Source organism: Sapajus apella, unplaced genomic scaffold (assembly GCF_009761245.1).
Source record: "Sapajus apella isolate SASKATOON/1434 unplaced genomic scaffold, GSC_monkey_1.0 scaffold33, whole genome shotgun sequence".
In the NCBI taxonomy this organism is placed as follows: Eukaryota; Metazoa; Chordata; class Mammalia; order Primates; family Cebidae; genus Sapajus; species Sapajus apella.
Genome location: NW_022436973.1, coordinates 2,921,636 through 2,943,582, shown reverse-complemented (window position 1 = coordinate 2,943,582; position 21,947 = coordinate 2,921,636). Strand labels below are relative to the sequence as shown.

Below are 21,947 nucleotides of genomic sequence, written 5' to 3'. Positions count from 1 at the left end.
CCATAACTCCAAATGTTGAAATCCTTGAAGTCTACATTTCTAAAGTCTAAAATCCCTAAGGTCTAAAATCCCAAAAATCACAATCACAGAATAATTGCATCAGGTTGGGGAGAACAATTACTTTGTTAGTGTTACTTTGTTTGGAAATTAAGTATGGTTTAAGGAGATGCATATGGGTGCCAAGTTAACAAGAGGTGGACTTGTGAATTTAATTTTAGGTGTCAACTTGGCTGGATTAAGGAATCCCTAGAGACCTGATAAAGCATTATTTTGGGAGTGTCTGTGAGGATGTTTCCAGAGGAGATGAATCTGAGTCTGAGTGAACTCTGTAGGGAGGATCTGCCCTCAACCTTGGCAGGCACCATCCAGTCAGCCAGAGCAGAGAAGGCAAATTGATTTCTCTCTGAGAACTGGGGAAGACTCTCTTCTGCTGCTTTGGATATCAGTACTCCAGGCTTGCTGGCCTGTGGACTTCAGATGTTACATCTACAGCCCCCCAGGTAGTGAAGCTTCAGTTATTGACTGATAAACCACAAGTTTCTCTGGTTCTTAACGTAAAAACATTTAAATTTCCTGCATAGAATAAGAGATGTCATTTTTGTTCACCTTCATTTTTGAAAGCTAAAATTTCTTGAGATATCAGCTCTTTGCAAGACTGCATATGCAGTGGTGACCCATTGAGGGTTTTGATCAGTCTCATCAAAATACAAGTTGTCTGACCCAGTATTTCAAGTGACCAGTTATAAAGCTGGGTGCAGGCAACTACCAACCATGATTATATGCATTCACACATTTCACTTTTTGATCTATTTCTTTATGAATACAGTTTGTCTGATCATAACTGTTACACTCCTACAAATGTTTTTAGTATACCTGGGTGTTTATGCTTATAAAAAATGTATGTTATTATTCCTTATTTTATTGCATAAATTGGCCTATGAAGTGTTCTGTCATGTTTTTATATGTTTCTCAAGGAAAACCCTTTTTAAATGTAAATAAAAGGTTTTTAAATAATTTTCTATTATTTCTTCCAGAATTGTATTTTCAGGATTTTGACCCTTTGGGATTTCAATATTTGCAATTAAGGCATCAAGATTGTATCTTCCAGGATTAGGATCAGCTTCTGAATGCTTACAGTCTAATGCCAGGGAAGAAAGCTAACGGCCAAAATATTTAAATAGCTTAGTCTTTGGATGAACAACTAATTCAGCTATTTGAGTTGCTAATGTCAAAGCCAAGACCAGATTTCCAGGAATAACATTCCTGAGAAAACTTGCTCAATTTTTAAATGTATTTTTTAATGATCATGTATTGACAGAACAGAACAAGGATTTTTTTTTAATTGATGTTGAGAAAAGAAATGGTTTATCTATACCTGTAATGTCTAACATGGTAACAACTAGCCCCATGTGGCTATTAACCCATATGAAATGTGGCTAATCTAAATTAATATGTGCTATAAATATAAAACACACACCAAACACACATACAAAGACTTAGCATGAAAAAAGGAATGTAAAGTATCTTATTAATAATGTCTCTTAGAAGTTGCATGTTAAAATAATCATATTTTAATTTATTGGATTAAATAAAATGTGTTATTAAAATTAATTTCAGCACTTTTTTTTTACTTTTTCAATGTAGTTCCTAGAAAATTTTAAATTACATGCGTGGTTCATAGTATATTTCTATTAGGCAGCTCTAAACAATTAAAATATGTCAAAGTGTGAAAAGTTCTTGGGCATGTATGTTAGTTCCACGGCTGCCATAGCAGAGGACCACAGGTTGACATAAATAATAGAAATGTATTTCTCACAGTTCTGGGGGCTGGAGTCTGAGGTCACGGCATTGGCAGGGTTGGTGTCTTCTGAGGCTTCTCTCCTTGGCTTGCCGAAGGCCACCTCCTCCCTGTGCCTTCACACGATCTTCAGTGCCTATTTGTGTCCAAATTTCCTCTTCCTATAAAGACATCAATCAGACTAGATGAGGGCCCACAGGAAAGAAAGTTCTCATTTAATCTCAATCATCTCTTTAAAAACCTTATTGCCAAAAACGGTTACATTTCGAGGTACTGGGGGGTTAGGACTGCAAGAATAGGACTTTGCGGGGATGCAAGCCAGCCCATAACAGCATGACATTGTCCTGGGTTTGCAGCGAACTTGTGTTCAGTATTTACCAGCTATATGATCCTCAGCAAGAAATGTCCCTTCTCTTTACCTAAAATTTCTTACCATTGAAACAGGGATAGTTTATTCTATTTCATAATACGTATGTGTATATATGTATATAACATTTTATCTTCAGCATTTCTTCAAGTTATTAGGTATCTCCCTATAATATCAATATGAAGTTTGAGGGCTGCATTTTTCCACTTCTGTCACTATACCAACATGTATTGAACCAATACTCTTAGAGTATATCAAATTGTTTCTAACTTTCTACTATTACAAACAATGTGGTAAGTCACAAGCCCATTGAGTCAGTGCCTGCAAAGTCATGCTTCTGCCAATGGTTCAACTGTAGGATCCTGCCTTGGATCTTCCAGGTTCTGGTGGCTCCTGACATTCCTTGGCTGGTGGCGGCATTGCTCCAATGCCTGCCTCTGTCTTCACATGGCCTCCTTCCTTGGGTGTCTTTGTATCTTCTTTCCTGTCTCTTACAAGGACACTTGTCATTGGATTTAGGTCCCACCCTAATCCAGGATGATCTCACCTCAAGCTCCTCATCTTAATTACATCTGCAAAGATCTCATTTCCAAATAAGGTCACACTCACAGGTTCCAGGGGCTAGGACTGGACATACCCCTTAGGGGAACAGTCTTCAGTCCATTATGCCTCCAGAGCAGGGCTCCTTTGACATTCCCCATGGAGTCAATTCACTTCAGTTCCATTAGCTGAATGGTGAGTGCTACTGTCCCCACTATTTGGTTGCTCTTGGCAAACAAGAAACCAAATAGTAATGGCTACAGCTAAATGAAGGAATTATTTGTCTTGTTTCTATAACATTAGGTGAAGAGTTTCCCTTTTTTCATTTGCAATAAACATTTGTTGCTATGCATAAGACAGTCTACTGGCTTAGGGTGAGCAGGGGGCAGAGAGAAGCAAGTGTCACATGTTGAACACACAATGCCCCCATAAAAAATCTCCATTAAAAACCTCAGATTCTAAGAAGGAAAAAATGACAAAATAAAATGATTTCAATATAAAATGAGTGTTGATGAGAAATATAAGCCAAACTTCCTAGGGCATCTAAGAAAGTAGTGTGCTATTCTACCTGGGAAAAACCAGGAGGAAGGAGACATTGGACCTGGACAAGGAGAGATGATCATTGGTCCATCCAGTGGCTCAGGAGGGAAGGGCATTTCAGGCAGAGGAAACAGTGTGTTCTGGGCATAGACTCAGAAGTGTACATGGGGAGTTTCTTGGGAAGGAGGGATGCCCAACATAGCCAAAGCGCAAGGCAGCAGTAGGCCATATGCAGAGTATCCCAATTAGAAAGTCTTATTAAAAGAAAAAAAGGTAAATTTGTATATAACACAAAATAAGGTATGGTTCAGAGCACACACACACACACACACACACACACACACACACACACTGCAGATCTCCCCCTCAGTAAAGGCCAAGCATAAAAGGGTACCGCATAATTCCATTTAAGTGACGTTTCTAGAACAACCAAAATCTATAGTGATTTTTAAAAAACAGGTCAGTGCTTATCTGGGGAAGAGTGTTCAGGGAGGTTGCAGGTAAAAGGACAGGAAGGATTGGTCTGGGGTGACAGAAATGTTCTATGTTTTAATTGCAGTGATGGTTACCCAGGTATATACACTTGTCAAAACTCACAAACAGTCCCCTGAGGTGTGTGGATTTCATTGCAAATTTATACCTCAATAAAGACGATTTTTTAAATAAATAACTAAAAATGTAGGAAGAAAAGGGAATATTCACTTAGAATAAGAAATCACAACTAATTGTAAATTTTATAAATAAAAAGCTGACAAATGCCAGAAACATCTCAGCCATTCAGGTAAATAGCCATGTTATGCATTAATTAACTGCCGAAATACTTCTATAATATTGTTTTTCCTGCTTTGCCTTCATTCTCTTTGTCTCCTCCCATGTCAATTATATCATAATACAGTTTTTAATATTAGTGATTGATCAGTTTGACTGTTGTTACTGGTAATTTAGAAAATGTCTCTCCACTTCCTAACTTTTTGTTTATATCCTCTATATGTTTTAAGGATTGTCACAAAGTTTGGCAAAGCTTCCATCAAATTTTTTTCATATTTGAGCTCTGGAACTTGTAAGGATTTTTCCACAGACTAGCTTCCAGCTCCGTATATTTAAAATGTGGTTTCTCCGCCATACTTTGGGCACCACAGAACACGTTCACATTATGAAACAGCCTCTGGCCCCAAACCTTCACTTCACAACATTCACACATCACATGTGAGTCGGCACAGTAGGTGGTCCCAGTGTCCTTGGAAGTAGATTTCTACACTGGGATGATTAGCAATTACTTACCTGTATATGGAAGCGACTGCAAATCACACAACTATAAATCTAAACTAAGTGTATCCCCAACTCAATTTCTTCTTAGCCAGATTCCCAAAGTCCTTGGGACCACTCTGACAGTATAGAAGAGACAGAGAAATGGTACAAATATCAGAGAAGAAGAGAGAGTGGCCTTAACCTAGGTCAGTTTAAATATCTTATTTTTGCAAATTTTGCAGAACCACACGGCCATGGGAATTCCTTGCTAGGACCACTAGCAAGGACTCTAAAGCTGAAACCTCAGGGCCTGCTCAGTGAAGCTGCCTCAGGGCAATGAGTGCAGTGGGTAATTTTGGGAAAGTGGTCAGCACCAGATCTGGAGAGCTTTTAGTCAGGTGCTGAAATACAGCCTTTAACCTCCAGGCAGAGGGGCTCTGTGACAGCTTTTCCTTTTATGAAGGGAACAGAATCACTTTGGTTTGGCAGGGGAATTCTGGCAGCCATGGAAAGGGTTGTTTCAGGGTTTATTGTCCATTTGTTTTAGTTTCTTCTTTTAACTCACAGCATTTCTCATGCAACCCCCCTCAAAAAAAAAAAAAAAAAACTTACCTTTTCTATGTGTCTTTAAGCTAAGAAAACTATATTAAATACATTAAAGATAATTTTGGAAAAAAAAAAAAAAGCCTAGCACTCCCCACTACCATGGCCAACCAATTCCATCAAGCTAAACTTGTTTAAGTCACTTAATCATTTAAGTGAACAAAGTGGTTCAGAACATAGACTACTAAGTAAAATACCTCAGTTCAAAATTTGACACCACGGCTTCCTAACTCTGTGACCGTAGGCAAATTATCTAAGCTCTGCAACCTCAGTTTCCTCATCTGTAAAACAAAATGAAAAATACTAGAAGCTAACAAGTATAGTCACTGTACAGATAAAGTGAGCTGATTCACTGGGAGCACAGGGCACCATTTCTGACTCAAACAATGTTAGCAATGATGAATATCTTTGTCTACCCCCTTCCCCAAGCAGATATGTTTTCTTGAGTTCCCACCTCTGCAGGCTCTTTTTCATGATTCTTTATCATTATGGCAACCATTAAAATACTCAGAGCCAAGCTAAACATTCAACTGAAAACAGCTAGTTGAATGCTTTGTGTGGCCCGTTTCCTGAGAGCGCTTGAGGGGAGTCATAGGGTGTCAGAGAAATTTCTGTGTCCCACTCAGAAGGGACACAGAAAGAGGGAAGCCAGGACAAACTGCATTAGTCAGGACGCTGGGTTTCAGGAGACAAAAGCCCAACTCAAACATATTTAAGAACAAAGATACAAGATTGGCCAAGTGCAGCGGCTCATGTCAGCAATCCCAGCACTTTGGGAGGCCAAGGCAGGCTGATCACTTCAGGTCAAGAGATCTAGACCAGCCTGCCCAACATATCAAAACCCCGTCTCTACTAAAAATACAAAAATTAGTGGTGGAGGGCGCCTGTAGCTCTAGCTACTCAGGAGGCTGAGCAGGAGAATCGCTTGAACCCTGGAGGCAGAGGTTGCAGTAAGCTGAGATCGCGCCACTGCTCTCCAGCCTGGGTGACAGTGAGACTCTGTCTGAGAAAAAATAAAAAATAAGACAATATTGCCTCCTACTACAGAAGGGAAATGGTGCTGCAGGCTCATCTGGATCCAGGAGATCAAATAATATTGTCAGGCATCTCCACTTTCTCTCAGCTTTGTGTGCTTCTGTGTGTTTCCTCATTTTCTCCTTTAGCTATTGTGATGCAGAAGGTGGTGGGCATGTCCCCAGAAAACCCCAGGCTGACATCACTGGCGTTTAGCAAACCCAGAGGAAGAGGGAGTATCCATATAGCCCAACTGAGGGAATAGCTTGTCAGCTTGCCTACTGTGGCCACAGATGGTAGGATTTTGTCCTTGGCAACCTCACCAGAACCCCAAGAAGGGGAGGGTGAGGTGATACTCCCAAGAGAAAGGGTAAAGGGATGCAAAGCAGACAGATAGATGCCACTTCACAAGTGTTCTCAAGGCCAAGGTCAGTCATTGCATCTTCAATCACAATTTCCATTTCAAGACTCATTTCCCATCCACAGGATGTGGCTTCTTGGAGGCCTCAAATGATGGGAGCTTGTCACCCACACGTTCTCTGCAGCAAGCCACCACCTGCTTTTTCCCAAGAGGCAACCTGGCTCAGAGGCCTGGGCCGTGGCTGTGGACGCCCAGTCAGGCACTGGGCGTTCTTGGGCCTGGGCGGTTGCTGAGTCAAAGGGCTGTGGGCCAAGGCTTAGGCTGCCTATCCTGCTCCCCTCAGATGGGCGGTACAAAATGCTCTCCAGGTGGTACAGGGCTACTGTGCCACTTTAATTGGAGATGGTGATGGTGAAACCTTCAGGGAAAATTCAGGTGCCAAATGCCTCTCCTAGAGGTGCATTAAAAGCATCTGGTAGTTGACCAACCCAAATAGTAGACATCTCTGGGGAATTTCCCAGCAGAGAACTCGCCCCATCACCTCCCTCAACCTCCCAACACAGGAGAAAGAATCCTGCCATCCAGGAACACCTGGCTCTGCCTCCACCCCTTCCAACCTGCAGACTCTTAAGCAATTTTCTTCACCTCTCTAGGCCTCAATTTCCTTATTCATAAAATTAAAATTATACTTTTTATCTGGAATAATAAGATAATGGCCATAGATCTATTTGCATTGCTTACTTCTACTTAAGTCAGTTTTGGCAAATTATATTTTTCTTAGAAGTGTTCCCTTTAGAAAGATGTCCAATGTTTTGGTGGCCAGGAGCGGTGGCTCACACCTGTAATCCCAACACTTTGGGAGGCCAAAGTGGGCAGATCACCTGAGGTCAGGAGTTCAAAACCAGCCTGACCAACATTGTATAACCCTGTCCCTACTAAAATACAAAAATTAGCCAAGTGTGGTGGTACGTGCCTGTAATTCCAGCTACTCAGGAGGCTGAGACAGGAAAATTGCTTGAACCCGGAGGCAGAGATTGCAGTGAGCCAAGATCATGCCACTGCACTCCAGCCTAGGTGACAGAGCGAGACTCTGTCTGAAAAAAAAAAAAAAAAAGTCCAATATTTTGGTATAAAATTATTCATGTACTGTTTTGTTATTTGTGATGTCTGCCTGCTGTATATGCAGCGAGACTCTCCTTTTCATTTCTAGCTTTTTTGTAGTCAGTATGGGTTTATTGAGCCTCCCCAATAGGCCTTCTGGTTGTATTATTAACTTGTGCTCTTATTTTGTTATTTCCTTCCTATGTTCTAAACCTTTATGGGATTTAGTCTATTATTCCTTTCTTATCCTCTTAAGCTTATTATCAACAGTCAAGGTTGTACCAGTCAAAGTACTGCTTTCGGTGTATTTTACACATTTTGTTACACAGAATTTCCTTTACTATTTAGTCACAAATCTTTTCTATATTACATACTCTAGAATTTCTAATTTTAACCACGAGTTATTTAGGTTTTAAAATTTCAAAAACATGTATTTTTTAAGCTATTTTACTCACCATTATATTCCTATTGTTTACATAGCAGAATCCTTGACACATAGTAAATGATCAAAAATTATTGGAAATCAAAAAGGGAGAGAGGAAGTGGGAAAAAGGAGGGAAAGGTGAAGGAAGGGAGATTGGTAGAGTGACCCTGATTGCTTTGACCAAAAATTTAAGAGCAATAGTTCTGCTGCCAGGACAAATGTTAGGATGGTCAGAGAGGTAAGCAGAGGAGAGAAGCACATGGCCCCAGTTCCAATCCTGAAAGTCTCAGAGCAAGTTCGAGAATATCTAAATTTCAGACCCAAATGTCCTTCCCTCTGTGGGTCCCCCTGTTTCCACACTTGCCAGCCAGGTGTCCAGCCCCAGATGAAGAAGACAGGAGCCAGAATCTCCCCGCAGTCCCCTGGATGCTCACTCTGAGGCAGCAGGACAGAGAATAAAAGAGGAACCTGGATGACTGGAGCCAAGCCTGGGAAGATGCCAGCAGGTCAGGTATACAGGCAGTTCCTTGCTGGCTGCAAAGGGCACTGCCTTCCTTCTGCATCTCTTTTGAACTGCTTGCTCATACCTTAAGGAGCCTCAACAGCCATGCATCCAAGCAGACTCTCTGCAACTTCCATTCCCTGACACTGGTAGCGGGTCATCAGCCAGACTGGTCACACACACGGTGTCCTACAAGCTTTGTCATCCTGTCTCACGTTGTGTGCCACATGCTCTTCTTTAGTGCTCCCAACAATCCTTAGCTCTGAACTGGTCAACAGCCTGTCTGAGCTCAGATCCATTTAACACCCTTCCTCTGATCTGCTGTGGGATCTACGCTCCCCAGGGCCCCTTGTCTTCTGGTTTCAGGGTAGTTTTAACCAATGGGAAGCATGTGAGCAAGAGCACAGTGGGGAAGCCAGGATATGTTTCTCCCTTCCCCTGTGCTCCTAGTGGCATCTCTGGCAGTAATTACTGCCATGGTGCCACTCCCACAGGGCATAAACCACTATGGTCTTAGCTTCTGCTAGTGGCCAGAATCTTGCAATCTGATTAACAAGACCTCCTCCCATCGCCTCCTCCCATTGTTCCTGCAGCCCAAGGGGGCAGGCGCAGCTTCCGGCTCTTACTAGAATCTGAATTGCCTCTCAGTGTCTTCAGTCATTTGTGTGACTAACTCCCTGGATTAAATTTTCTTTGTTTGAAAAACCTTGGGCAATTCCCATTTCTTGGCTGGAAATTGACAAATATAAAACCTTTCTAAGAGGTGAACCCTAAAGTGAGGTTCCGAGAATTTAAGAGAGAAGATATAGAAATACAAGTAATGAAGAAAAAATAAGAAAAAAGAAATACCAGTAATGAAAACACTAGCACAGAGCCTGAGCTCAGGTCTAACTCTGACACTTTCTAGCTGTGAGATCTTCTGAGTCTCTGTTTTCCCAAGGGTAAATGTGGATGATGGGTGTACCTACTGCATAGTACTGTTGTGAAGGTGAATGCGGCCACTATTTCTGACATTCAGTTAAGCAAAAAGCCCGGCACAAGGCCACACAGCTAAACGTTGGCTGAACTGGGATCCAAACTTCCTATTCGGTGCTTACTCCCCTATGCCAAGCAGCCTGAATCAAGTTGCTCATGATTTCGGTTCCCATGAAGGGATTTCCTGTCTTAACCCTGTGGATTGGATCCTTTCCTCAGAGATTTTCCCTCTAAGAACCCCCTTCCCTTCTCCCTCAACTGTCTCCGCCATGTGAAACAATCTCCTCACTTCCCCCAGTGAATAATTGCAAATGACTCTCAAGCTGGTTTGTCCTCCCAAGTTCCCATAAGGAACCAGGCATAGCTGCAGAGTAGAACTCAGCCTCCCTGAGAGCCAGCACCCAGGAGGGCTGTCAGAGACCCCAACACATGGCCCAAGGCCCCTGGGCCCAAGAGCCCCCTGAACCTGCTCGGTGGTGTAATTAAGTGAGCTTTAAAAGCAGCCCTGCCAGTGTGGGCTCACAAACCCCAAAGAACCAGGTCTCTAATATCCCTGTGAAAGTCAGGCTAGCCATTCACCAAGGAGGAAGAGACTGCAGCCGATGAGCATGGAGTTTGGAATCCTACCCTAGCTTTATTTGGAACACTTTGGGCCCAAGGACTCTTGAGTTTGGTGTGTAATAAGTCACATCTCTACTTCCCTCCTCTGGGAGAAATACCTCCTTGCTCATCAGTGCTGAAGCCTCTACTGTTTATTGTCAGTTTCAGGAATGAACCTCTGGGATCCAACAGAGACTTAGACTCAAGAAGGGAGGGTCAAGCTGGTACAATACTCACCTGTCTAAAGCCAGGGCATCATGGAGTACATCCTGGAGTAGCTGCCCTCTCAATACATCCCCATTTGGGGGCTCCTAGATGGTTTGCTCTCATGGGCATGCCCTGGCCCCCAAAAGTAAGATTCTCAGTGAATGCATGTGGTCACTGGCATGGTCATTCATCCATTCATCAAAACTGCCATGATACCAGCATCATGTGCCCTAAAGACAGAAGAAACTGCCCCATCCCTGTCGGGTGCTACACATACAAAGAAGCAAAGCAGACTTAAATCCACCCTTTTGTGAGCTGAGTGGTTTTCATTATTTCTTGCATTTTAAAATTATTGTAATAATTCTAAACATTACATCTTCTTAGGATGTATATGATGCCAGAACCGTGGCAGTTTTGATGAATGAATGAATAGTAGGGGAATATTATTAGAAAGCTAATAACCTCCCTTAACTTTCAGAGGTATCCTAATGTTGATAATCAGGTATAGTCTCACGTATTTTGCCCTACATTGTAAAATATATATATATATATATGGCTTGAGGTTTGGGGAAATAGGTTGTTTTATTTTGGTTTGGGTTTAGTTTTTTGTTTTGTTTTACAAAAATGAGATTATGCTCATTTTTGTTGGCAAGTTGTTTATCTCAGTCAATAGACCACAACTCTCACTTCAGATTAATCTTCTTATATTTGATTCATTTTATAGCTATACTGTATGTCATATCACAACATATTCAGTCATTCCTTTACAAGGAAGTGGGATATACATGCTCACAGGTTTAAGCCATTGTCGTTTTGTTGCAGGATCTGGTATTACCCTAATCCCATGGTTCTCAAAGTGCAGTTCCCAGACAAGCAGCATCAGCATCATCTAGGAAATTGTTAGAAATGCAAATTTTGGGGTCTGTCCCAGACCTACCAAATCATAAACTCTGGGGTTGGGTCATGGAAGTCTGTGTTCTAAAGTTCTGCAGGTGATTCTTGAACACATGTTCAAGTTTGAGAACCACTGCCCTAACCTGTGCCTCGTCACTCATGTTCCACAAGGACTATGTCCATTTGTTTGCCCTCCACAAACAATTGTAGCAATTACAGCTGGGTGCCAGCTTCTTTGCAGAAAATGTTTTCTCAATATGGAAGAATACAAGAAGTTTCTAGATAAGCAAAGTTAGATGAGATGTTCAAGCTAGCTACCCAGTTGCTAATTAACTCATTCATTCACTCTTTCAGGATGTATTGAATTCATAGTCACAGACATAATGCAAACATATGACCCTGTATAACATATCAGGGGAAAGGTGACAGCAAATGGCCTGGGTGCCCAATGTGATTCTTCCCTCTCAGGTACAAAGAGGTTGTAATTGGTGAGTTCTGTTTGCAAAAGACCAATCACCTGGAAAAGCAGGCATGAAAGCCATGAGAGTGCCAAAAGAATGTGGAAGATGTAGGCAGAGAGAACCAGGCTTGAATCCTGGCCCCACCTCTCACCCACACTCTCTCAACCTCAAGTTTTGCATCTATAAAACTGTGGTGATAACAAAACCTAGCTATAGGGCTGCTGATGCAAACTGTATTTTGTAGCTCCCCCAGGGAAGTTTTCCAGTCAACCTAATGCTTCTCTGTGACTGCTCAGAGAACGAAAAATGAGGAAGGAATTGATGAATTATCTCATGAGAATGCCATTTTCCAGTGCTGCCTTCATGTTAAGAATTAGATAGAACATGTGCTACTGCTATCTTATTTATGAAATCCTCTGAGAGGCAATGGTGGACTGAGGGGTAAGGATGGCCATGGGGGTGAACATGAAACCTCCTGAGCAGTCCTGAGCCTGGCTGTCAATTCAGGAGCTATGAATGGAATGGTGACTAGGAGGGGCAGGGGGTTTCAAGCTTGAGCATACATTAAGTTCCCCTGGAAGTTTCTTAAAGCACAGATGACTGAGCCCTACCCCAGAGTTTTCAAATTAAGTAGATCTAGGGTGGTGCCTGAGATTTTTCATCTCTAACATGTTCCTAGACAATGCTGATGCTGCTGGTCTGGGGACCACGCTTTGAGAACCAGTGGGTTAGGTCAATGACCCAGGCGGATGATGGCTCTACCATAATCAACATGTGGCTTCTAAGATTACATTGAATGTTGACATCCTGCTGGCAGGAGAGCAAACAAATGGAGAAGCTCCACCTTCTTCTTAAGCTCCCCGGCCAGAAAATGATGCACATTACTTCCACTGACATGCCATAGGCCCCACCTTTGCATGAGAACCTGGGAAATTTAGTCCTTGGATGTGCATCTCCTTAGTAGCCACTTTCTTCCCAGGCATGCAAAGGGGTCACAGATCACTTAGCACTGAACCACTGCCACAAATGACAAGTCTTCTCCTCATCTCCAAATCCTGGGCCTCGCCATTGAGAAGTGGGTTAGCCCAGCCACAGCCCCAAGCCAGATTCCTGTAGCTAAAAACGTACTGTGAACAGAACATGCTCTTGAAATTGTGGGATAAGGGGGAGCAGAATCTATGGAGAGATGGATATCTGGGCCTCATCTTCCTTAGACAACTTCTCAATGACACAAGCCCATGAATGTCTCCACTCCTGCTGAGGGCACAGTGTGCACAGCAGAACCATGGACTTGCAGTCAGATGGAAGAGCCATCATTCACCAGCTGTGTGACTTTGGACCTCTCTGCCCCAGCTGTGTGACTTTGCTGGTTGACTTGAGGCAGCACCCAGATTGTAGCTCCTCCACTTCCTGCCAGGCCTCCTCCTCCAGCCTCCTCAACTCCTGGACCAGCAATGTGACAATAGGCATCACTTCCCTAGCAGGTTACTCACAGCTTCAAAGTTGGGGATTTCAAGGGGATGAGAGACCTAGGCAGATTCAATGCATCCTTGTATAGTCCAGCTCACAGTCTGCTTTGCCCTTGCCCTCCAGTTCCTGTATATCCTTCCTTCCCCACCTGCTCGTTCTGTTGATTGCAGGCCCAGACACAGAAGTAACAGCCTCCTGTTGATGGTTGAACCAGCTTCCACAACTACACAGGACCAAACCCTCATAAGAAAGCCCTGATTTTATGCCATTCTTAGTGGTTTTGCTTCTCTGGCTGAATCATGATTGATACGAAGGCTTTTCTTCCAACATTCTCATTTAATTTTCTGAACAATCCCACAAGAAAAGCCTTAGTCTTATTTTAGAGATGAGCAAAGTGAGGATCAGAGAGGCTAAGTAACCTGTCTGAGATCCCACAGCTAGTGAGTGGTTGTTGGAGCTGGGACTTGAACCCAGGCCTCTCAAACACCAGTACTTTGACACTAGGGTATTTTGTGGGCTCCTTGAGAAGAAAACTCGGCCCTATGAGATGGTCAACTTAACATCAGGTTTTCACCTGTGTCCATGCCAGGATCCTACTCCTCTGTGCCCCCAGCCCAGGCTCATCCTCTGCATCAGGGGAAGAGCCTTCCTTGACCAAGGTCTGCTGTCTCCAAAGTGACCACTATTTTCCCTCCCCAGTTTCCCCTCCAGCTCCGGCCAGAGGTTTCCAGTGGGTTGACTATACTGTTTTTATTACAAATCAATAGAAGGAGAAATGCTCTCTGAGAAGATTCTAAACTTGATTCAAAACCCAGGAGAGGGCTGGGCATGGTAGCTCATGCCTGTAATTCCAGCACTTCAGGAGGTTGAGGCGGGAGGATTACCTGAGGTCAGGAGTTTGAGGCCAGCCTGGCCAACATGGTGAAACCCCGCCGCTACTAAAAAATACAAAAATTAGCCGGGTGTGGTGGCAGGTGGCTGTAATCCTAGCTTCTAGAAAAGCTGAGGCAGGAGAATTGCTTGAATCAGGGAGGCAAAGATTACAGTGAGCCAAGATCGCACCACTGCACTCCAGCCTGGGTGACAGAGCAAGACTCCGTCTCAAAAAACAAAAACCCAGGAGAGAACATCCCTCAAAACTATTTTGCTTTTGTGTAAAGACATATTTTGATAGGAGGGATGGTGCATAAGAAAGGAACAGGCTTCCATTGCGAGGTGTGGAGACCCGCCCATGAGAAAGGCAGAAAAGAAAACAGATGAAAATGGGGAAAATGGGGAGGGGAACCACCAAAAACAGCAAGTGGGAGGTAACCTAGGGATAGAGGAGGGAGAGAAAGAGAACAAGACATAAAATGAGAAAGAATCACAGACAAAGAAAAACAGAAAGAGAGAATGAATGGGAGAAATAGGTGTAGAAGAAGAGAGAAAGATGAATAAAAGAGGTGAGAATAGAAGAGAGAATGAGAATGAGAGAAGCAAAGGGAAAGAGAAAAAGAGAGCGTGGGGGGGACGGGGGGCACAGTTCCTACATAATTAACTTTCCTTCCTGGTCCCAAGTTTTTGGGGTGAGGCCGGAGTGGAGTCCAAGCAGCTGGTGGGGAAGGGAGGCACCCTGCCCACTGCCCCTGTTGTGCTGTACAGTGGCCACACTTAACACAGCATCAGGAGATAGACATCTGCCTCTGAGTCAGCTCCTTTCTTCATAGCCCCACCTGCCCCACCTTTTGGGCTAATGTTGCAGAGTTAATTATAGAAAGCCTTCTGGACTAGGAATTTATAAGGCTCGGGAGAGCCTGGCTTTGGAGAGGGAGAGAAGATGTGAGGGAGAGGATGGTCAGGGCCACCCATTGAGCTGGACACTGAAGGCTTCTACTACCTGGAATGGCCCCCAAGCACCCGCAGGCAAAAGGTGTCTGAGGCCCGAGGAAATAAGGGGAGGCTTGTTCCGACTAATGCCTAGGCTACAAGGCAGTTCTTCCATTACTGATTAAGACAACCTTCCCACTCTTGTACCTACCCCTATAACTTTCCCCAGAGGGTTTTGCCAGTCTTCCATTTTTCCACCCCTTTGCCACCTCCTCTTCCCATCTGCCAATCCTTTCTCCTATCTGACATCTCCTCCATTTACCTATCTCCACCCATCCATCTAAACTTGCATCCACCAGAAGCTCCAAAATCCCACTCCTCATCCTTCCACCAACTCCCTACCCACCTGCCAACCGCTTTCCATCCATTTATGCTCCCTTGTAGGCCAACTTTTCCACCCTCCCTCCGACTCCTTCAACCCCTGCAGAACCTTCAGTCACTACCATTTCCTCTAACCACCTGCCAATCCTTCCATCCATGATTCAGCCCCTGTATTTCCCAGCTCCTCCTCTCCATCTGACCTTTCTATCCATGTGCAATTCTCCATTTATCTTCAAAACTCCTTCATCCATCCACCACTCCCTCCGCCCATCTGCCAACTTATCCATACATTTGTCAACTCCTCCCTCTTCCCCCAACTTCTCACATACCAGCTCCTCTATCTTTTTCCAAATCCTCCATCCAACCTCCAAAATCTCCAACCCCTCTGTACATTTACTTTCACCCTCATCAATTCCTACACCCACATGCTAACCCATCCATTCAGTGGGCCAAGCTTCCTTCCATTTGTACATATAATTCCATGTCTAATCCACCAATGCCCAGCCCCATCTACCATCCCATTTCATCTATCCATTCAGCAACCCTTCCATTAATATGTCAATCTCTTCCAACACTGTCAACTCCTCCCTCCTTCCATCCATCAATCCTCCAACACTCCATCAATCTCTTAATGCACCCACTGACTTCACAAAGGGCCCAGCCCAGCCCTCAGGGAGGTTCTGTAAAAAGAAAATGATTTGTGAAAGAAAGAAAGAAAAGAAAACTACAGAGCTGGGATATAATCTTGGTTTGGAACATGCTGGCAGCATGGCTCAGTTCAGTGCTCCCTGGCCTAGTCACAGCTTTGGGAGGGTCCTCAAGACCATTGAGGAAGCTGGACAAGTAGAAAGGGAAGTAGGGGAAAGGTTTTCTCACCTCTGTTAAGGACGCTGGTAAAGTTAATTACAGCCAGCTACTCACCTCCCCCAACCCCCCAGCTAACTGGACAGTACAGAGGGAGCCTCACCCCGCTGATTTCTGCCCTGACCTGTTTTGCCTGCCCTAATGGACACAACCAGGCCACAGTACCCTCCTCTGCCTAAACCCTGGGGTTTTGAGCCAACTCCAAAGACCCTGACTAGGCAAAGCCATGTTGAACCAAGGCCTGAGCAGATTTGTCAGGCTGGGGTTGCAGGCGACCCCCAGCACCACAGTGATGTATACAACCTATATGATTCCATCTCTTAAATACCAGAAAACCACTTGACTATTTATGAGCCAGTTTAGACCCAAGCCAGGTAGATTCCAGGTAATAGACAGAAGTAGAAACTGTATCAAACCTAGATGTAGGTTATGGAATCAGCAAGACCTGGGTTTGTATTCTTCTTGTACTCCCTGGCTGTGTCACTTAACTCCTCTAAGCCACAGTGTCCTTGTTTGTAAAATGAAGGTCAGAAAGCTCCTACCTATGGCATGGAATTATAATTTTAAAATATGCACACATTGGGATAGAACTTGACACACAGTAGGCCCCCATCAGGAGATGCCTTTATGGCTGGGCGTGTTGGCTCACATCTGTAATCCCAGCACTTTGGGAGGCCGAGACAGGCGGATCACGAGGTCAGGATTCCGAGATCAGCCTGACCAACATGGTAAAACCCCGTCTCCACTAAAAATACAAAAAAAAAAAAAAATTAGCCAGGCGTGGTGGCATGCACCTGTAGTCTCAGTTACTTGGGAGGCTGAGGCAGGAGAATCACTTGAACCCAGGAGGCAGAGGTTGCAGCGAGCAGAAGTTGCAGTGAGCCAAGATCACGCCACTGCACTCCTGCCCGGGCGACAGAATGAGACTCCAACTCAAGAAAAAAAAAAAAAAAGAGAGAGAGAGAGAGGAGAGAGATGCCTTCACCTCACTTGGACTGGCTCTGGTGGCTAAGTCCTGGTCTTCTCTGTACATCAGGGTAAACAGGATAAATTGCCATTTCTAGACCAGGTTGCCTGGGCTGCAAAACTAAGACTTCTCCCTAAAAACCCCCTTACAAGAATTTCCACAAAAGCAAAAACTAAAACCTCTGTTTTTCAGGGAATTTTAAATGCCTGGAAAATTTTGCAATGGGGTGAAACTTGGCCAGAGACGAAAACAAATTATTTTTGCAAATCTCAGCCCTCCCTTTTGGCCTAGGCTGGCCCCTTGCCAAAAATGTGAGATAACAGGTGAATGTGTGAGTTTCTGTGACTTGGGTTTCCAAAATGGCATTCAACAAGTCATCTAATTGCTTTTGATATCTAGAAAAGCTAATTAAGGTAATTACACTTGGCACTTGTATAATAATAATAAAAATAATGACCCTTTATATGTAAGGATCGTCTTTTATCCAAGGATGACAAAGCCTTTACAAACATTAATTAATCCTCACAACTCACCTGTGAGGTGGGTGTAATTAGACCCATTTTATGGCTGGATGAATTGAGGCATGGATGGGGTAAGGGATGTGGTAAAGATCACACGCTGCATCTGCTGCCAAGACAGGGATGCCCCTGAAGATTCTAGAAGTCATACTCAGAATTCTCACAGCTGTCTGGTAGAATCTCTCTAAGCTGTCCCAGGGAACATCCCCCATGAGTCAAAGCTCTCTCTTGACCAGCCACAGAGAAAAGCAGAACACTAGGACCACATCTGGCTGGATGACCCTGAGCTAGTTCCTTCCCCTCTCTGAGCCTTTACTTCCTTCCCCATTAGCCAAGACAACTGGGTTCCATGACACCTCACCTCTCCAGTGTTCAGTCCCACAAGCTTGTCATCCTGCTTCTGGTACCACTGGCAGGTTTCAGGGCCTTGAAGCCACCATTAAGACCAGGTTCAAACAGGAGCCCTGGGCAGTTGAGTTGCCAGATTTAGCAAAGAAGAATACAAGACATCCAGTTAGAACTTCCAAATCTCTGAAATTTTTGAATTTCAGAAAAACAATGAAGAATTTTTCAATATAAGCATGTCCCATGCAATATTTGAAACATGCTTATACTAAGACATGGTTTGTTACTTATCTGAAATTCAACTTTAATTGGGTGTCCTGTGTTTTGTACAACAACCCTGCTTGTTAGCCTCTGTGTCAGGCACAGGCTGAATTTCTCACATCTCTGATCTCAAGTAATCCTTCACCTACTCCAGGAGGCAGGCATTATCATTCCCATTTTGCCACTGAAACTAGTCTAGAGAAGAAAAGTGGCCTACCCAGAGTCCTGAATTCCTCACTTACCTGGGTCTCCCTGGAGTCTCCACTGATGCCTCCAGTGATTGATTCCTCAGTGCCCAGAGAACGAAGTCCACACTCCCTGTGGGCAGCCCTTCCAGGCCCTGCAAATCTGGGCCTAAAATCCTCTCTAGCTTCATGTGGGCCCAAGGGTCCCATCACAGGCATATGCAGATTCGGTGTCATTAGCGGTGCCCAGCACCGATGCTTCCTTCCATGAGGCCTCCAGGCCTTTGCCTCTGACAGTCCCACCACCTGGAATGACGTTCCTCCATCTTCCCCTGCAAAATGCCTATAGGTCTGCAGGACTCTGCTCAGTGTCACCTCCTCAGAGATACCTTCCCTTGCCAAATACTCCTTCTGCTGTGTTAGCCTCTGGGCTGCCACATTTCCCAGCGTGCGTTCATGCATGTGTATGTGTGTATGTGTGAATGTGTGAGTGCGTGCGCGCGCACGTGTGCGTGCGTGCACGTGTGTGCGTGCGCTGTGTGCGTGCGCGTGCGAGCTCTGTGTGCGCGTGTGCGCGCGCGCGTGTGTGTGCATGCGCGCCCGCGCGCGCGCCCGCGTGTGTTTTCTCTGTGCTCCACCCTCCCATCACCAGAATGCCTAGGGCTGTTTCTTGGCTCCATGCCTCTGCACACACTATTTCCTTTGCCTGGAATCATCCTCCAAAATTAACTAAGTCATTCATTCATTCAACTAATACTATTATGCTCTCGCTCTGTGTTGAGCTTATCCTTCCTGCCCTTATGAAATCAACAGTCTAGTGCAGGGGTCAGCAAACTTTTTTCTATAAAGAAACAGATAGTAAATAGTTAGGCTTTGCAGGCCATAGAGTCTGTGTCACAACTACTCTGCTGTTGTAGCGTGGGAGCAGCCATAAAAGGTATATAAGCTGGGTATGGCTGTGTTCCCATAACACTTGATTTACCAAAAAAGGCAGTAAGCCACATTTGACCTACTGGTTGTAGTTCGCCAACTCCTGATCTGTTTGATACAGACATTGAGCAAATATCACACAAATGCCGAAAAACTATAAATAACAAACTTTCTTAAATCCTGTGAAGGAGAAGATTCTACTCAAACTCTCCCCACTCTGTGAGGTCTTATAGCAGTGGCCTCTCCCTCTGTGCTTTCAAAGCTCCTCAGTTTAGGGGGCTCATCTGTGGTCATTCAAGGCAGGGACCACCTTTCCAACCAGATGGCTTACGACCCACAGCTGATGCTGCACCTACCTGCCTGAGGTGCCCCTGCTGGGGCTAGATGGAGCTGGACTGGGGTGGACCTGGTTTAGGACCTCTCCCTAGCAGAAGGGAAGTTCTATTCACCCCTCATCCACAAAGATGATCTCCTGCCTCTCCTTCCAGTTGCTTGTCTCTGATTAATAACCTGTACTGAGCCAGACTGGACATCTTATTTAATAGAGAGTGACTGTGCTGCTATATTTGAGTGAGAAGCATCACATTTTCCTTCTTGGCAAGAAGGAAACATAAAACCCTCTCCAGAGACCCCAGGGCCATATATGGGGACAGATGTTTCCAGCGTCATGGCTTTGTGTCCCCTCCTTCCGTGATTCCATCTTACTGGGCTCCAAAACTGTTTGTTAAAATCAGGCCCCCATCCCCTATGCGTTCATCTGCATGCGTTCAGCACACAGGCTTACATACATCTCAGGCAGATGTATGCTTATATTCATAAGCACATATGGACCCACACAAATTCCTGCTTCACACATATGCCAAAAGCATTCACAACAAGGCAGACAAATTTGGGCACAACAACAGATTCATCTAGAGACACACAAACCCTGAATTTTTGCCACACAGCTACTGTCCATGTATGGATGGATGCACACACTATGCACATGTGAGCACACACACATGCACACACTCTATGCGTGTATGTACAGTGAAAACCAATCCTATTTCTTGCAGGGGGAACAGGCCATGAAAATCACTTCTTTGCATTTCTGGCCTACCAGTTCCATCTGGGTTCCTGCTGCCAGTGTCAGCTCTGGGGACGGACACAGGAAGTTCCCATTTCCCTGACTGACAAATCCCAGTCACCTCTGGCCCCTAGAAAGACAGAAACTCCTCCAGCTTCCTGTGAGCCAGTCCTGCTGTGTGCCCAGCACTCCTAGCTGACGTGTGGCCTGAGGAGATAAAGCAAGTCTTGATGTCCAGCCCCATATGTGGCTCCTCTAGTCAAGGCAGCTTCCTTGGCCTCCCCTGGAGGTCAGGGCCTGGCACGCTGGGAGCCTCCAGGGAAGGGCCTTGGACTGCACCCAAGGTCAAATGCCCCCGTTATCTGAAGGACGCTGACCACTTTCCTGCCTTGCTTCCCTCTGCTTCCAACACTTCTAGCAGCCTTGGGGAGCTCACTGACCCCATCAGCCAATGCCTACTGCTCTTTTAACTCTTACCGAGCTGTCTGCATCCAGGCTTTGCTGCCTTTCTGGTGGGGAGCCAGTGGCACAGATGGAAGGGACAGTGGCAGGAATTAAGAAACTGGTGAACCCCAGTTCCCAGGCTCTTGGTTGAACTGGTCTGCAGAATCGGGACCCCTTGTGGGTATCCTTATGTTGAACAATTCATTCATTCAAAATGCTTGTGCTGAGGCTCTCACCTGGTGCTGGGGATTCAGTGGTGAATGGATAAGAGTCACTGATCTTTCTGTGGGTGTAAAAACCTGGGTGCCAAGGGAACCCATCAGCATGGCCTTTTCTGTAGTCAGGAAAGCTTCTCAGAGACAGCAGCAGCTAACTTGGGTTTAGAAGGCCAAAGAGAAGTGTATATGGAAGAACAAGCTGTATATAACCAACAGCAAATGGAAAGGGCCAAGGATGCTGGGGCTGGTGCATAGTAGGACCTCTGCAGATGCTTGTCGACTGAAGGAATGAATGAAGGGGAACTTCTGGAGGCTTTTCAGCAGGGAAGCAATATAGATTACTATTTATAAGTGATGCTTCCTACTTCTCACTGAAGGGCTTCTTTGCCCAGGATGGATGGGTCTTCCCCCAGAGATTCTGTTGCTCCATGGATTCCCAGACCCCAGTCCCCACCACACACCTACATATAGACACAAACACGCCCCACAGACAAGTGCTGGCTGCAGATGCACACGTGCACACAGACACTCATACATGTGCAAGCCAACCACACATGTGCAGCCACATGGGTCCCTGTCCACATGTCTAAAAACCACAATCATAGCAAACACTTTCATCTTATCCAACTTTTCCACAGGCCAGGCAGCAGTTCCCTGCATTTATTAACTCAGTTAATTCAGTCCCCTAAGGTAGGAGCTATTGGGAGTCCCGTTTCTACAGATAAGAAAACTAAGGCATAGAGATGAGTCAGTTGTCCGAAGTCATATAGTTAGGAAGTAGAAGCGCTGGGATTCAATCTGGGCCCCCTGATCCTGGAGACCATGCTCATAATCACCACAGCAAGGTGGTCCCAGCC

General features: G+C 44.8%; 1 long non-coding RNA gene across 1 annotated transcript in view; it reads right to left on the bottom strand.

The window, feature by feature from the left end:
- Window positions 1–21,947, bottom strand: part of LOC116562682 — a 92,605-nt gene that overhangs the window by 22,283 nt on the left and 48,375 nt on the right. The window contains exon 3 of the long non-coding RNA XR_004274055.1: window positions 1,817–1,959. This is a non-coding gene — a long non-coding RNA (uncharacterized LOC116562682). The remainder of the gene's footprint in view (window positions 1–1,816; window positions 1,960–21,947) is intronic.